At 40.1% G+C, this 14294-nt stretch overlaps 1 protein-coding gene across 1 annotated transcript in view; it reads left to right on the top strand.

Annotated features, from left to right (window-relative positions):
• Positions 1-14294, top strand: part of CREB5 (cAMP responsive element binding protein 5) — a 1158307-nt gene that overhangs the window by 392641 nt on the left and 751372 nt on the right. The gene's annotated exons all lie outside the window — the stretch shown is intronic.

Below are 14294 nucleotides of genomic sequence, written 5' to 3' on the forward strand. Positions count from 1 at the left end.
TTAAGTCCTGCTGGTGCCCACGCTAAAGATATATGCAGGTCTGCTTCCCTGCTAAGTCCAAGGTTGATCTCCCACAGAAGGCTGGTCGCCTCACCCTCTAACCAAAACACACCGGCTGCTGCACAATCAAGGCCTCGCTCCCCTCGCCACCACCGCCACCATCAGTCCCAAAAACGCCGCCATCTTAGGGTCACCTCGCAAAAATAAACATCGGGCTGTGCTGTATCTGAAATAAGGTGAGGGGGTCCAGCCGCACTACATCACCAGGCCATGGGGTGCACCCCGACGCCGTTCCACTCTGACTGGACCGCCGCAGCGTGTTGCCAGGAAAATGGCGCCATTGCTGGATCACCCGCTATCCTTTCCACCAGCAGCACCAATCCACTTTTTAGCGCATCAGCCCCTCTAAGCGTACTGTGGCAATATGAAGGAGTTGTAAATTGTAGGCTAAAAATTTAGTTGGTATCCCCAGAATGATTTGTGGTAACAGTACAAGTGCATCAAGCAGAATATAGTATGGATGATGGGTGGCATCAGCTAAATTAAAAACATCTCCAACCTTCCTGCATAAATTGTTTTTTTTATGTTTGTAAATAAATAAAATATTTCATCGTTTGGGATGTATGCTTGTTTTTCAAAACATCCAAACTGCTAAGGCCAGGTTCCCTGGCTTTCAATAATGACTCAGTCGGGATCCATGGATTCCGATAATGATTCAATGGGGGTCCCGAGTACTAGTTATGATTTATTTTATTTATTTTGAAAGTTTTATATAGCGCGAACAAGATCTTTGCAGATATCAGAGCGCTTTACAAAGCCGGGAATATCAACAAGAGAGTGAATTTAAACATAATAAGTGGGAAGGGTAGGTACGTGAGGGAGCAAATTAGTACAGCATTAAGAAGGGTGTCCACAGAAGTCAATTCAATTTCAATACTTTATTCAATTTTGGTAAAAAGCATAAAAGCAATCTATAAAATTACCATACCATATTAATACATTTAATACATTGAAAAAAATGATATTGCACACAAATGACTTAAAATCATACAATAAAATATAATGATGATGCATTAAAATACAACATGGCAATATTGCACTATAAAAGAAATGACCCTACCATGGCCTAATTAGTACCCGTACCATTTTTTTCCTAATGTAAATCATGGACCATTGTTACCTGGATATATTAACATCAGATTGGCAGGGATGACAGTTGTTGTAAAAACAGTAAAGCAGAGTGACATTGCTTGAAATTATGATCCCATAAGATAGGCAAGATATAATGGCTCCTATGTGTTTTATAATATATATACAAAAAACATTTACTGCAAATTGGATTGATCGAATAAACCATTGCATTGGCATTTTTATTAAAAGATCAGACCACTCATTGGTTTTTAGGAAAGTTAACAGTCAATCAACAATATCTAACCTGAATCTTGTCAGAACAAACCTGTGTTGATGACTATAGTTATATTTGAGATAAGGTTGCATGCCATCCATAATTAGCATAATTAGATTATTATTAACACTAGGTTTTCCTAATTTCACGATAACACTTTTTTAACTCCATCCTACTTATATGATATAAAGAGTGCTTTAGTTGTCCTAATTCCAGATAGGCATGTTTGTATATTTCTTCCATGGGATGTGCGAAGGCAATGACAACTTAATAAAAAATGTTCATCCTTTTCATCCAGATCTTTTGCCATAGCAGAATTGGTAGGATTCTAATCGTGTTGGCTATAAACGGGAAACCAAGTTCATTGTAGGAAACATAAGAGAAGCTACTTTTAGGTCGTCGAGGGCTCTCCTAAAAGGGCATTCGCCTACAATTCCTCCCCAGTGGAGAAGTGTGGCTCACTGGTTGTGGGGAAGTGTGGCTCACTGGTTAGAGTGGCAGATCTTGATGCAGAGATCTGACCCGGGACCAGGGTTCAATTCCCGTTGAGGCAGGGTCTTGGGCTCAATGTCCGCGGACCTGATAATTCTCGCCATGGTGCCTACTCTAATCATGGGTCCCACTCTGCAACTCTGGCAATAGCTTACTTAATCTCCAAACCGGCCCTAATCGCTAAGGATGCCTGGCTTCACCTTGGGGTGCCCAGGAGTGGGCGCCTCACAGGAACAGGCCAGGATGGGTTCCTTAGCAGTACAGCGCGGGGACACACGGGCTAGTGTAACCAGGCGCTTTATAAGCTCAGTTACTTAATTACTTACTTACATACAATGCCACAGACACCCCCATTGCCTTATAAATAGTGACCATTTCATTCATGGGTCTTTTGCCAAATTAAATTGCAAAGGTAAGCATATATAAAGGGCAATTTTCTACTACTGATGGCATATTTCCAAGAACTGTGTGCTCAAGTAAAACCCCTAGCTAGAAAAGGTGGAGGCGAAGCACAGCTTTACATCCCCAACCTTAAAATCACAGCACTTCATGGCTTTCAGCCATCATTTCATTATAAATGTTTTACTCAAATTCCTGTTTAAGCCCAAATCCTGTATATAATTAGCAAAACAGGTGAGTAACCACTACCATCCCATAAGGGTGCCATACATAAGCATGGTGTCGACTGCTTAAAGCAGGCCTGGAATCCAACAATGTCCAATCTGGGGGAGGTCTGTGCATCCTTCAGTCAAAACTGTACCCAACCTGTTAATTGTCAGAGTGAACAAGAACAGCTCAAGTACACACCCCTGCCTAACCCCTCTTCCTATGTCAAATTTGCGAGTGCATTTACCCCCTAGTCCATAGCGTACCCTTGCCCTGCTCCCTGTATACATCGCTTTGGGGAAAAAGATTATTGATGGATCAACAGTGAACAAACAAAACATTGTTCCTGGTTTTATTCCTATTTGTAAAATGAAAAAATGAAAATATTATGGCCGAAAACACGTTAAACCCAAGGATAAGCAGCCAAACCAACCCTTATCTCAATGTACCAAAAGGCCATCCACTAACCTCAGAAATAATGTTGGAATAGTAGCAATTATAGGACAAAGATTATTTCCAAATATTCCTTTCTGGATGCCTGTATGACCGTTTCAGGATAAGTATACACATCCCTCTTCAACGAGTTGTACTTGTTCAAAAAACAATAAATCCAATTATAGTCCCATTACAAATCTCTCACCAGTGGCCAAAGCATTTGATGAAGCTCCGGGCAGCCATCTACAGAGATATTCATTCCCAATATCTCTTCTCCCAATTTAATCCAGTCAATACATCAGGCGTATAATTGAAGTAGCTCTCCTTATGATATGAAATAAAATACTGCTTAAAGTTAATTTAGTACAGAATTTCATGACTCGTTCTTTCCTTTAAAATAAAGTAGCCATTTCATCTATGCCACAAGCATCAATATTTAAAGCCACCACCAACAGCATGAAGTAAGAACAATTAACTTTTTGTATAGTGCTTCATACCACACTTCAACAGTTTCTAAGTCCTATTTTAAGAGGTGTTACTATTACTCAGTATTTATGGTACTCAATTTACTAACTTGAGAAGGATGTAGAGCTGACTTGTGTTGTGGCCATATTATGAAGCGGAAGCACCATTGATGTTAAGAAGTAGATTTATTATTACAACACGACATCGGCGCGCCCGCCGCCTTCAGCCAGCTGGTGATCACTGAGCTGTCAGTGTCGGCACTCGACTTCGAATCCTCTCATTGCTAACATTCCATCGTGATGCGTCAAGCCGCATCACGGTGTGAGTGACGTTACAACATACATACCCCCCTTTCCTCTACGCGCAGGTAGGGAATTTAATAAAATAAACAAATAATAAAAGGGCGGGGTAAAGTGGAAGCAGACACATAGAATGTAAACAATAAGTCATCCCACAATGAAATCATGCAAATGTTGAGGAAGTCTCCTGGCCGGTAAGGGTATCTGATAAGATTGGGCTCCATGAAGATCGTGAGACACATCATTAGAGTTGATTGCTCTTTGACCAGTGCTCAAGTTAGCCCCACCAGGGCCTGGCGCTCTCACCCGGTACCTGTACGAGCACTGTCAAGCAATTGACGATCTTGGGCCAACATGTAACCTGAACATGAATTCTTGGTGACAGCATTACTAACCAAGGTCTTTGGAGAATAAACAGGTGAGCAGTACTTGGCTACCCTACATAGGTTCCATTTCTCCCCATTTTCCAATACAACATAGAAGGGGTACACTTCTTTTACCTTGAATGGTCCACGAAACTTACTCGCCAGAATGTGTAGGGATGCCAACAAAGGAAAGGTGGCAATGTTATCTGAAGAGCCTGCTGTCTATGAATGCTCTTACAGACCTGACAGGATCTTGTGTGTTGAACCTTCATCATATGATGGTGATGTAAATGGTGAAATTCTTCTCACTGAACCTCATAATTCAGATGATAGGAGGAGACACAGGCCCAAAGCAGAATTTATTATTGGTGGCAAAAGTGTAGACTTGATGGTTGGCTCGGGGTAACTATACACTATCATACCAAAAAGAATTTTCAAACTTCTCATTAATTACTCGCCGTACGTCGTGTTGCCCGCTGGCCAAAGACCACCTCGTCGCCAAGAAAGTGTTGTGACCATATTATGAAGCGGAAGCACCATTGATGTTAAGAAGTAGATTTATTATTACAACACAACATAGGCGCGCCCACCGCCTTTAGCCAGCTGGTGATCACTGAGCTGTCAGCGTCGGCGCTCGACTTCGAATCCTCTCATCGCTAACATTCCATCGTGACGCGTCAAACAGCGTCACGGTGTGAGTGACATTACAACAACTTGACCTTGCATGCATTTGAACTTCTGACCTGCTGATTGTCACCTGCTTTAAGGACACGCATTAAACTCACTCAACCATCCTACATCCTGAAATGCTAATAGGAATGAGACCCACTGTCTACTCCAACCCATCTCTTTAGGGTGGGATTTCTCATGTTTATCTGGCTTTCTTATGCTCCTCATTATACATTACTTGTTTAGTTTCCACTTCAACCCTGAAGGCAAGTTTTTTCACGTGGCTGAAGCCCTAACGAGTCTTTAGAGCTAATTTCCTGATGACTTAATGCTATCAATAACTGAATTGAGGAATATTGACTGCAGCGGAACACAGTCATGTCTCAAGAAGTCCTTTTCAGAAAAAAAGACACTTACCATTAACAAGGTTGTGTACATAACCACATCTTTTTGACCTATCTTCCCTCCCCTTAAAGATTACACAATAATTATTAATATATATTTATTACAAGCAATTGGGTGTCAAATAATGTGACAAAGAAAACTCTAGCTAACAAAGTAATGGAAGCAATAGATTCTGTCCATCCAAAGCGTGTGATGGGCTGTGGTTTGGGAACATTATTTTAAAATGACAAATATAAATAACCTATAGTAAAAAGGAGGAATTAAAAATATCTACTGTTTTGACTCTGCCATTACACTTTTGGGATAATGCTGCAAGAAAAAGGAAAATTAGTCATTTAACAACAAATTACTATAGAAGAGGGAGCTGGGGGTAACAAGCACAACAAAACAAAAAAGTGGATGTGTTGAGGAGTATTTTAAGACCGCCCACAGCAACTAATGACATTGAAAAAGTATAGAGAAAAGGGGTAGTATTTCCCCAATGCAAATATAAAACGAAAACATAATGGTGAAAAACAGATATTAACTTACTCAGCAGTCCTTGCTTGATGTTCAAGGGTTTTGCATATTATTTACAGTGTCAGTCAGTCAGTCAAACAACTTTATTCAAACTGAACAATGTTATTCAGAAAATTATAAAAACATAAACGCATCATATTGTCACATCACATTTCTGTAAAAAAAGATCGACAGATAATATATATAATAAAGGTGCTCCTCAATATTTCATTCTTAAATCACCTGATAAAAACCATGTAAAAAAGAAACATACATGAGGAGTAGATAAAGATTGTAAAAACAATAGAGCAGGTGCACTTGCCTAAACTTCAAAGATATCAAAAGGGGCTGAATGTATTTATAAGGAAGGGTATTAAACTTGAGACAAATAAAAACAATGTGCAAGGTATCAGAGGACGAAACATTGTCACAGGTACATACAGCCAGCTTATGCGCTTTAATCCACCCATTGGCACCAAATAGTAATTTGGGGGATCATTTTTAATCTAAATAGGGTCAACAACCTTTCATGGTAGGCAGACTTCTCAAGAGTCAAGTAAAGTTCCAGACCACTCATTGATTTGCTCAAGTAATATTAGGTCATCATGTGCTTAGTCTGGACAAGATCCTCCCTCTCAGTGCCCGCCTTGGCATCGAAGGTCTGCTTGACTCACACAATGTCTGCTTTAGTGGTGTGGTCTGGATCAGTAAAAAGATCAGGTCTGCCAAGGTCTCTCATGTTATTCTTGATGTGTAACAACCAGGGAATGTGAAACCTAAGATCAAGGCCCAGGCAGTCCCTTAAGATTAATTTATTAAATCTCAGCTCTTCCTTCAGCCAGACAGAAAGCCACAAGAGCAAGGGGCAGAGACGAATAAAGTCTGAAATGTATTCCAATCCTACCTCTTTGTGCACAATCTTGGAAGGGATACATTGCAGTATCTTTAATAGGTATCTCAGACACTTAATTTACGATGTCTGAATATAATATATGGAGGCGTATCCCCAAATCTTACACCCATAACTCACTTTGAGAACACATTTGGCTTTAAAATTATCAATGATCGTCTTAACTTGTGTACGCTCCAATTGCCGAGAAAAATCATCTATACTGTGGGTGATCCTATTAGTAAAAAGAACAATTGATGGACAGAATGCAGAACAGTTTCATACATTCACCCCAGTACAGGGATCTGGACCTAAATCCATCGATGTTGGCAGGGTATGCCCAGACGTGGGTCCCTTGCTCACTTTGCCACTGGATTCAAACTAGCCAGGCTGATGAAGAGTGTTACCCAGAAACCGGCCCCAGGATGCTTGTTTAAGGTTCAGGGAAGACCTGGCTTGGCAGTTCAGGCTGGACTGTTTCCATGAGGCACAGGGTCAAGACTGATTTGCATATAGCAGGGTCTGAACTGAGGTGGCGAAGTGAGCTAAAGAATGATGATGGATTCAACCCAGCTCTGCGACTGGGGATGAGTGTCTGTAAAGTTTCAGTGCTCCGTCCATCATCTCCTTATATTTGCTTTGTTCACCCTAAGTTGGCAGGGTATGCCCAGATGTGGGTCCCTTGCTCACTTTGCCACTGGATTCAAACTAGCCTGGCTGATGAAGAGTGTTACCCAGAAACCGGCCCCAGGATTCTTGTTTCAGGTTCAGGGAAGACCTGGCTTGGCAGTTCAGGCTGGACTGTTTCCATGAGGCACAGGGTCAAGACTGATTTGCATATAGCAGGGTCTGAACTGAGGTGGCGAAGTGAGCTAAAGAATGATGATGGATTCAACCAGACCTGTGACTGGGGGTTAGTGTCTGAAAAGTTTCAGTGCTCCGTCCATCATCTCCTTCTGTTTGCTTTGTTTGCCCTAAATTGGCAGGGTATACCCAGAAGTGGGTCCCTGGCTCACTTTGCCACTGGATTCAAGCCAGCCTGGCTGATGAAGGGTGTTACCCAGAAACCGGTCCAAGGATGCTTGTTTTGGGTTCAGGGAAGACCTGGCTTGGCGGTTCGAGCTGGACTGTTCCCATGAGGCACAGGGTCAAGACTGATTTGCATACAGCTGGGTCTGAACTGAGGTGGTGAAGTGAGCTAAAGAATAATGATGGATTCAACCTTGATCTATGACGGGGTGAATGTATGAAAAGTTTCAGCGGTCCGTCCATTACCTCCTTGTGTTTGATCCTGTTAGTAGACAATATATTATTTTGAATCAATGGTTGCCAATTCAGCTTAGAATCCAGTAATGTACCTAAATATTTGAACTTGCCAACCCTGCTAATGTATTGACCTTTAGCCATATAATTCCTTAATTTGGTACTCTTGGGTCCAACCACCATAGTGTAAGACTTTGTAAAATTGGTGTTAAGGTCTAAACTATCCATGAAATTGCTGAAATGATCTAAAAGTTGTTGCAAGCCATTAGCGGTTCGTACAATTAGGACCATATCATCCCCATAGAGCAGGGCAGGCACAAAATGATCCCCCACCCTAGGAACATCTTAGTGTGCTCAAGTAAAATGGATTCCTATCTATTAATATAAAGCATGAAAGAAAAGGTGCCATGATACAAACCTGTTGCACCCCTCTCAGCAATTTCAAGTGTGATGTGCATTCTCTGTTTGAGCCATATCTCACGAAGGCCAAAAGCCCCTTGTGAAAATTGCGCAGTAAAGTATCTAGTGCAGGTTCGACCCCCATGGACTCCAGCACGGCCCAGAGCTTAACTCTGTTAACTTTATTAAATGCAGTGCTGAGGACCATGAAGAGGATGGCTCCCTTCCTAGCTCAAGTGTACTTACTGATGAGCAGATATAAGTTCTAGCTCTGCTCTATAGTAACTCGGCCTAGTCTAAAACCATATTGCAGGTCTGAAGGGATATTATGCTTTGTGGTCTAGGTTGTTAGTCGATCCAGCATTACCTGATCAATGATTTTTACCTCTGAATCCACCCAGGAAATTGGTCTACATCAGGTTGGATTAGCTCTATTCCCCTTTCTGGACACTGGGATTGTTACCAACCTATGCCAGGATTAAGGCATAGGTCCTCGGGCCGCAGCATTCAAATGCTATGTTATTATTGAGGCCCAAAGTTAAACACAAGTTTAATGTGGTGTATAAACACAAAACCAATGCAATAACATATTTACAAGTGATTCATAATATACAAAAAACAATTTACCAACGGTTTTTTGACACATCCAAACTTGCACACTGGCCAAAACATTCATCCATCTACATTCATCCAACACAAACAGTTCAAATCCTAAAGGTCTAATGTCAAAAAATGGACACTAATCTGTATATCAATTTCTTTAGATGTACATATATACAATATTCACATTTAAACGATTTTTTCTGCTTTTAAATGAAATATTTGCACCTTGCTTAATTGAACCTATTTAAACAAAGTATTTCAATGTTTTGACAAAACGACCACACAACCGGTTGTTATTGCATTGGTTTTGTGTTTATACACCAAACATTGGTTTCTAATGAAAATATAAGAAAAGAAAAAAGTTTTTCCACTAGTGTTCAAATAAATAAATAAACTAGTGACGTAAAGAAAAAAGGCACCTTTATGTTTCTTTCATATAGGTTAATTCTAAAATTAATTGAACAATACCCAGTATTGGCAGTTGTTTTGTTGTTGGACAATAGAGCGTGGTCACTCCAAATAACCTAAACCACTTCAAAATTAATGAGAGAGGAAAAAAGACAGACAGAGGCGAAGATCTAATCAATAGTCTCGTTGTAGCTCCCGCCCTTAAATGTAGAGGCTGGGTCAACGGAGCCACGCTACCTGGTCAACAAATTGACTAAATTAAGTTTAACAACCAAGTTATTTAAGACCTCACTCTGACAAGAGTGTTGGAGATGGTCATTATCCAAACTGAAAGACGACTTAAATGAATTGACGCTGGTATGACAGGCCAGGCGAGGATGTAAGTTTAAATCACCTGCTATCAAGAATTTACAGGGATCTATATGGCATATAAATTTGGAACTTTTGTTTATTAATCATATTCCACTAGTATTTAAATATGTCATTTAGATCCACAGAGATTGCTCTGCTAGAAATGCTAAGCAAGCAGGTGGTAGCCAGAATGTGTAATCCTCTAACACTAGAAGAACTTGCCTCTCAAGTATAGTTTGAGGCTGTACTCTTTTGATATATTTTTTTCACATGACTTTTATTGGCATCAAAATGCCATTTTAGAAGCAATCGGTGCAAAAAATGTTGTCTCACTCAAACAAATAAAAAACAAAATAGTAGAGGGTGATTTCTCCTATAAAGTGTATGTACCATATCGTTGAGGTCTTCTGGGTATGAATCAACCTTTACCCTTTATTAATGTCCAAGCATAGTATTGTTTTTCATTAGAGAACTTGAAACAAGTCAGCAACGCCCCTCCTAGTATTTTAACCGGATTAAAAATCATTGCTGGCAGATTAACCCAACTGGCTTTGGGTTATCGCAGATCCTACAGCCGATCTATCTAGAAGAAGAACTGTCATTACTTGAATAGCATTTCTCATCACACATCACCGCACAATAAATGTGACGTATCTTACTTTCGGATTGGTTCATGTTTCTTCCCTTTGTCTAATAGTGAAAACAATACAATTGAAAAGTCATCAAAGAATGTGAGCACTCAGTCTGTTTGAGACAAGTTGCTACGGTCACTAGATACAATTGTAAACACTCTATCCATTTTGAAATATATTCAAATAACATTGATGATATTGGCAAAAGGAGAAGACAACCTTAGCATTCTGGGGATATTTCATCTTCAGGCTATTCAGATTTGGGGCCAGATATATGACCGTTCCGATTTGCAGGTCGCAAATTGTGATTTTTTTTGCGGCTCGCAAAACGGAATGTACCAATGTATATTCAGTACATTTAGCGAATCCCAATTCAGTATTCATGAGGCAGGTCGCAATTTGGGACTCATTGGGAATGGGCAAGAACACAGGGATGGTGGCCTGCTGTGGACAGCAGACGACAATGTCTATGTTTTCTTTTTAAATAAAACAACTTTTTTTTTTCAAATGCAGCCCGTTTTCCTTAACCCTATCGCTGCGGCGGCTTTTCCCGCTGTGTGCGGCAGATTTGAAATTACCGCGTTACATGACGAGCTGGCCTTGTCATCCGCGCACGGCAGGTAAGCGCCATGACAAGCCCAGCTCGTCATTAGCCTCGAAGGGGTTAAAGAAAAACTGAAATGTTTTCTTTTGCTTTTTTAAAGGCAGGCAGTGGTCCATGGGACCACCTCATGCTATTAAAAAATATTTTTGCATACATTCACAAAGGGGAAGGGGTCCCCTATGGCCCCCTTCCCGTTTGCGATTGGCTTACCACCAACCTGAAATATGTGGTAGCCGTGATTGTTTTGCAACCGCCTTTGCGGTCGCAAACTAATCGTAAATACCAATGTGACTTGCTATTAGGAAGGGAGGCCCTTGGCAAGCTCCTTACGAATAGCAACTCTCAAACCCTATTTTGCGAGTCAGTAATAGATTACTGACTCGCAAAATAGGGTTTGTACATACCACAACCCTTTTTAGCGGTTGCAAACAGGCCAATTTTCCATTTGTGACCGCTAAAAAGGGTCGTTTATCTGGCCCTTGGTTCCTTTGCGCTAGTGATTTTAAGGCAGTCATTATTTCCCAGAACACGTATCATTAAACGCGTTGGAGTGTAATTGTATATTAGAATTATGTTATTGCAGGGATTCCTTTCAATAACAAAATTGAACATATGTTATTTGTGAACAAATGATGGTGTAAACCACACAGTGTGCCTTGGCGGCACAATTGTTATACATACAGCATTTGCTGATGTAGGATTTCATGCCTGCTGCACATTATTTTAACTGTGACAGGAATGTGGTTGCACTTTTAAGTATAGCATAAGCCAAAATTGATTAGCACATGTTGAAGCATTTTGGATTGTTCTGTTCACAATCAAGGTAAATTGGGTCACACGAGGTAAATGTTGCTGTTACTGTACTCCACGTCCAAGAGGAAAGCTTTAATCTGCCTGCTGGTTTCTGTATATCTTGTCAACACATTTGTTCAGAGTGAGCTCAAAATTTGTTGTCTACAAAGGCTTTATTTTGGAAAATGTGATAGCTCTTAAAATTTTACTTTTTCCCGGTCTCTGCTGTAGACTTTTCTCTGAGGAAAAATATTGTTAAGAAAGTGCAGACATCTGCCACAGTTGCAGAAAAGTCAAAGAAATGTTACAGAAAAGAAGCGTTTCCTCTATTTTGCAAACCAGGAAACCTCAAGAGCCCTTTGGAATGCCAGACTTTAATTGAAGTGGCGCTAAACAAGGTCAACAGGCTTTTTTATGTCAGGCTTAGGGACAACTTTAGTTCTTTCGCTTGCCACCTCTTTTCCAAAGGAATCATGATGAAAATAGATATATTTAACTGCATGCAAAGACTTTTATTCAGCACTGTTAATGCATAGGTCTGTTCAGTTGTCAATGGCACTTTGTATCGGCCTGCCACAGCTTACAGCATGGGGCGATATGTCTACACACTGCAGCAATGGATCTTTTCACTGTGAGTGATACGCGCAAATAATTTGTGCACACGTGATCATCCGCATGAAGAGATAGTTCTCTGCGTCCCAGGATGGCTGGTTAATCTCTGTTTTCATTTCCTTCATTACATGGATAATTTCCTCTTTACATTTTTTGGGGACAAATGCACTCCATCTTGGAAACGTTGCATTTGTTCTTTTGCTGGTAAAATCCCTAGCAGTTACATTTGGAAAAATATAAAAAACATTGCAGGCTTATCAAAGTCTGAACTGTTGGCTTTGACAGCACTGGTTTCTGAATGTTTGGAGTATGTCACCCAAATAGAAAGGCACCATTGTGCATGTACCCTGAATTGAAGTATCCCAAAATATATTTTTTTCCAAAAATCGTTAAACTTAACTCCACTCCTGCAACTTTCCAAGGGAGTAAAAACTTTAACTTTTTGAAGGAGGACTTTCTATAGTTAGGTTTATTATTCGGCAATGAACTAACTTTGGAATCAAAGAGCAGTGCAACCAAGTGCTTCACTACAATTCTTGTAGGGATATTAGTACACATGTAAGTGGTACCTAGGTGAAATATGAAAAGTGATTTGCATCATACATTCTACATCTTGTTTCATCTAATTTGGATTTGTGGAATTGCTGATTATAAAGTGCAATTGTCATGGCGGGAAATAAAAAAAAAGTATTTTGCATTTTCATGCTTTCACAAATTATCTAAATCGATCAAAACAAAATATGATTTACACATAGGTTTATTTTTAATAGTTAAGTTTAATATGGGGTAATTTTGAGAGTTAAGTATGGGTTGGTTTAGGGCAAGGGTATGCTTCTTAGTTAAGGAAAGTGTAAAGGATAAGGTCAGGATAAGGGTGAGGTTACAGTAATGGTTAGGGAAAGAAATGGGGTAATGTAAGGGTCGTTTTAAAAGTTAATGGAAGTCTTAGAGTAAGATTTAAAGTAGGGGATAATTTTAGAATTAGAATAAGTAATGCAAATACAGGTGTAGGGGTATCATAGGGCTTGATTTACTGGTGAGCTAAGTGTTAGAGCGAGAATAAGGAATAGTTTAAAGTCAGAAGTACAGATCAGAATTAGGTGCAGGGTTATGGCTGTGGTTAGGGTTAGGCAAGGGTAAGGGATGGGGTAAATGTTAAAATGTTACAGATAAGGTTGTAATAATTGTTACCAGTTACGTTTGGGTTATATTTCAATCAAGAGGCAAAGGTGGTAAAATTCGCCTTTGGTACCAGTAGATGTTTTTAATTCAATTTGAAATATGTGTTCACCAAGACTTTTATGTTTCATATTTTACCACTACTCTTTTGAATATGTCTTTTTGTTATGGGAGTATTTTTAATACAGTTAAATGAACAATTGGGAGAAATGCCTTATAGAAATAAATCAGCCTTCTCTTACCACCAGTTTGGGTACTCTTATGTTGCACCTGATTTTAGTCACATGTTAAAACAGATCATAGTGTTCCATTGTATCGCATGCGACACACTCTCTCTGGAGTGGTGGGTGGTGTTCCTAATAGCAAGGGACTCTAGAGTTTATCAGCAAAAAAGCTAAGAAAAGGTACTATTTAGACAGAATTCAAAACGCTTATGGCCTTATTTATGAAGGCATTGCGCCGCCGGTGCGTCACTTTTAACATGGGAAAAAGTGACGCACCTGTGGCGCAAGGCTTTCATAAATGAGGCCCTAAATGTGCAAATAGAGAATTCTGTAAAATACTCAATGAATTTCGCAAACCAAATTGCCTAGAAGGAACTTATCCTGTTACTCAAGATTTCACAGACAAACTGGCAAATCATTACACGGACAAAGCAGACACGTTGGACTCATACTTAAAACAGAAACAAAGCACCAGCACTAACCCTTGTGCAAAACAACAATCCAAGAATGCTCTAATCAAGCCTCTCCGTTCCTTCCAACACATCTCACACTATGAATTTATGGACCAGATCAAAGCAAGCAGGCCTGCCGGCAGCTCTTCTGACCCCTGTCCGCCACAAACTTTCAAGACAATTCTTTTAACAACCTCTGCTGCCACTCCAGTACGAAGAATCATCATTGTTTCCTTAACTACTGGAA

This window comes from Lissotriton vulgaris, chromosome 10 (genome assembly GCF_964263255.1).
Source record: "Lissotriton vulgaris chromosome 10, aLisVul1.2, whole genome shotgun sequence".
In the NCBI taxonomy this organism is placed as follows: Eukaryota; Metazoa; Chordata; class Amphibia; order Caudata; family Salamandridae; genus Lissotriton; species Lissotriton vulgaris.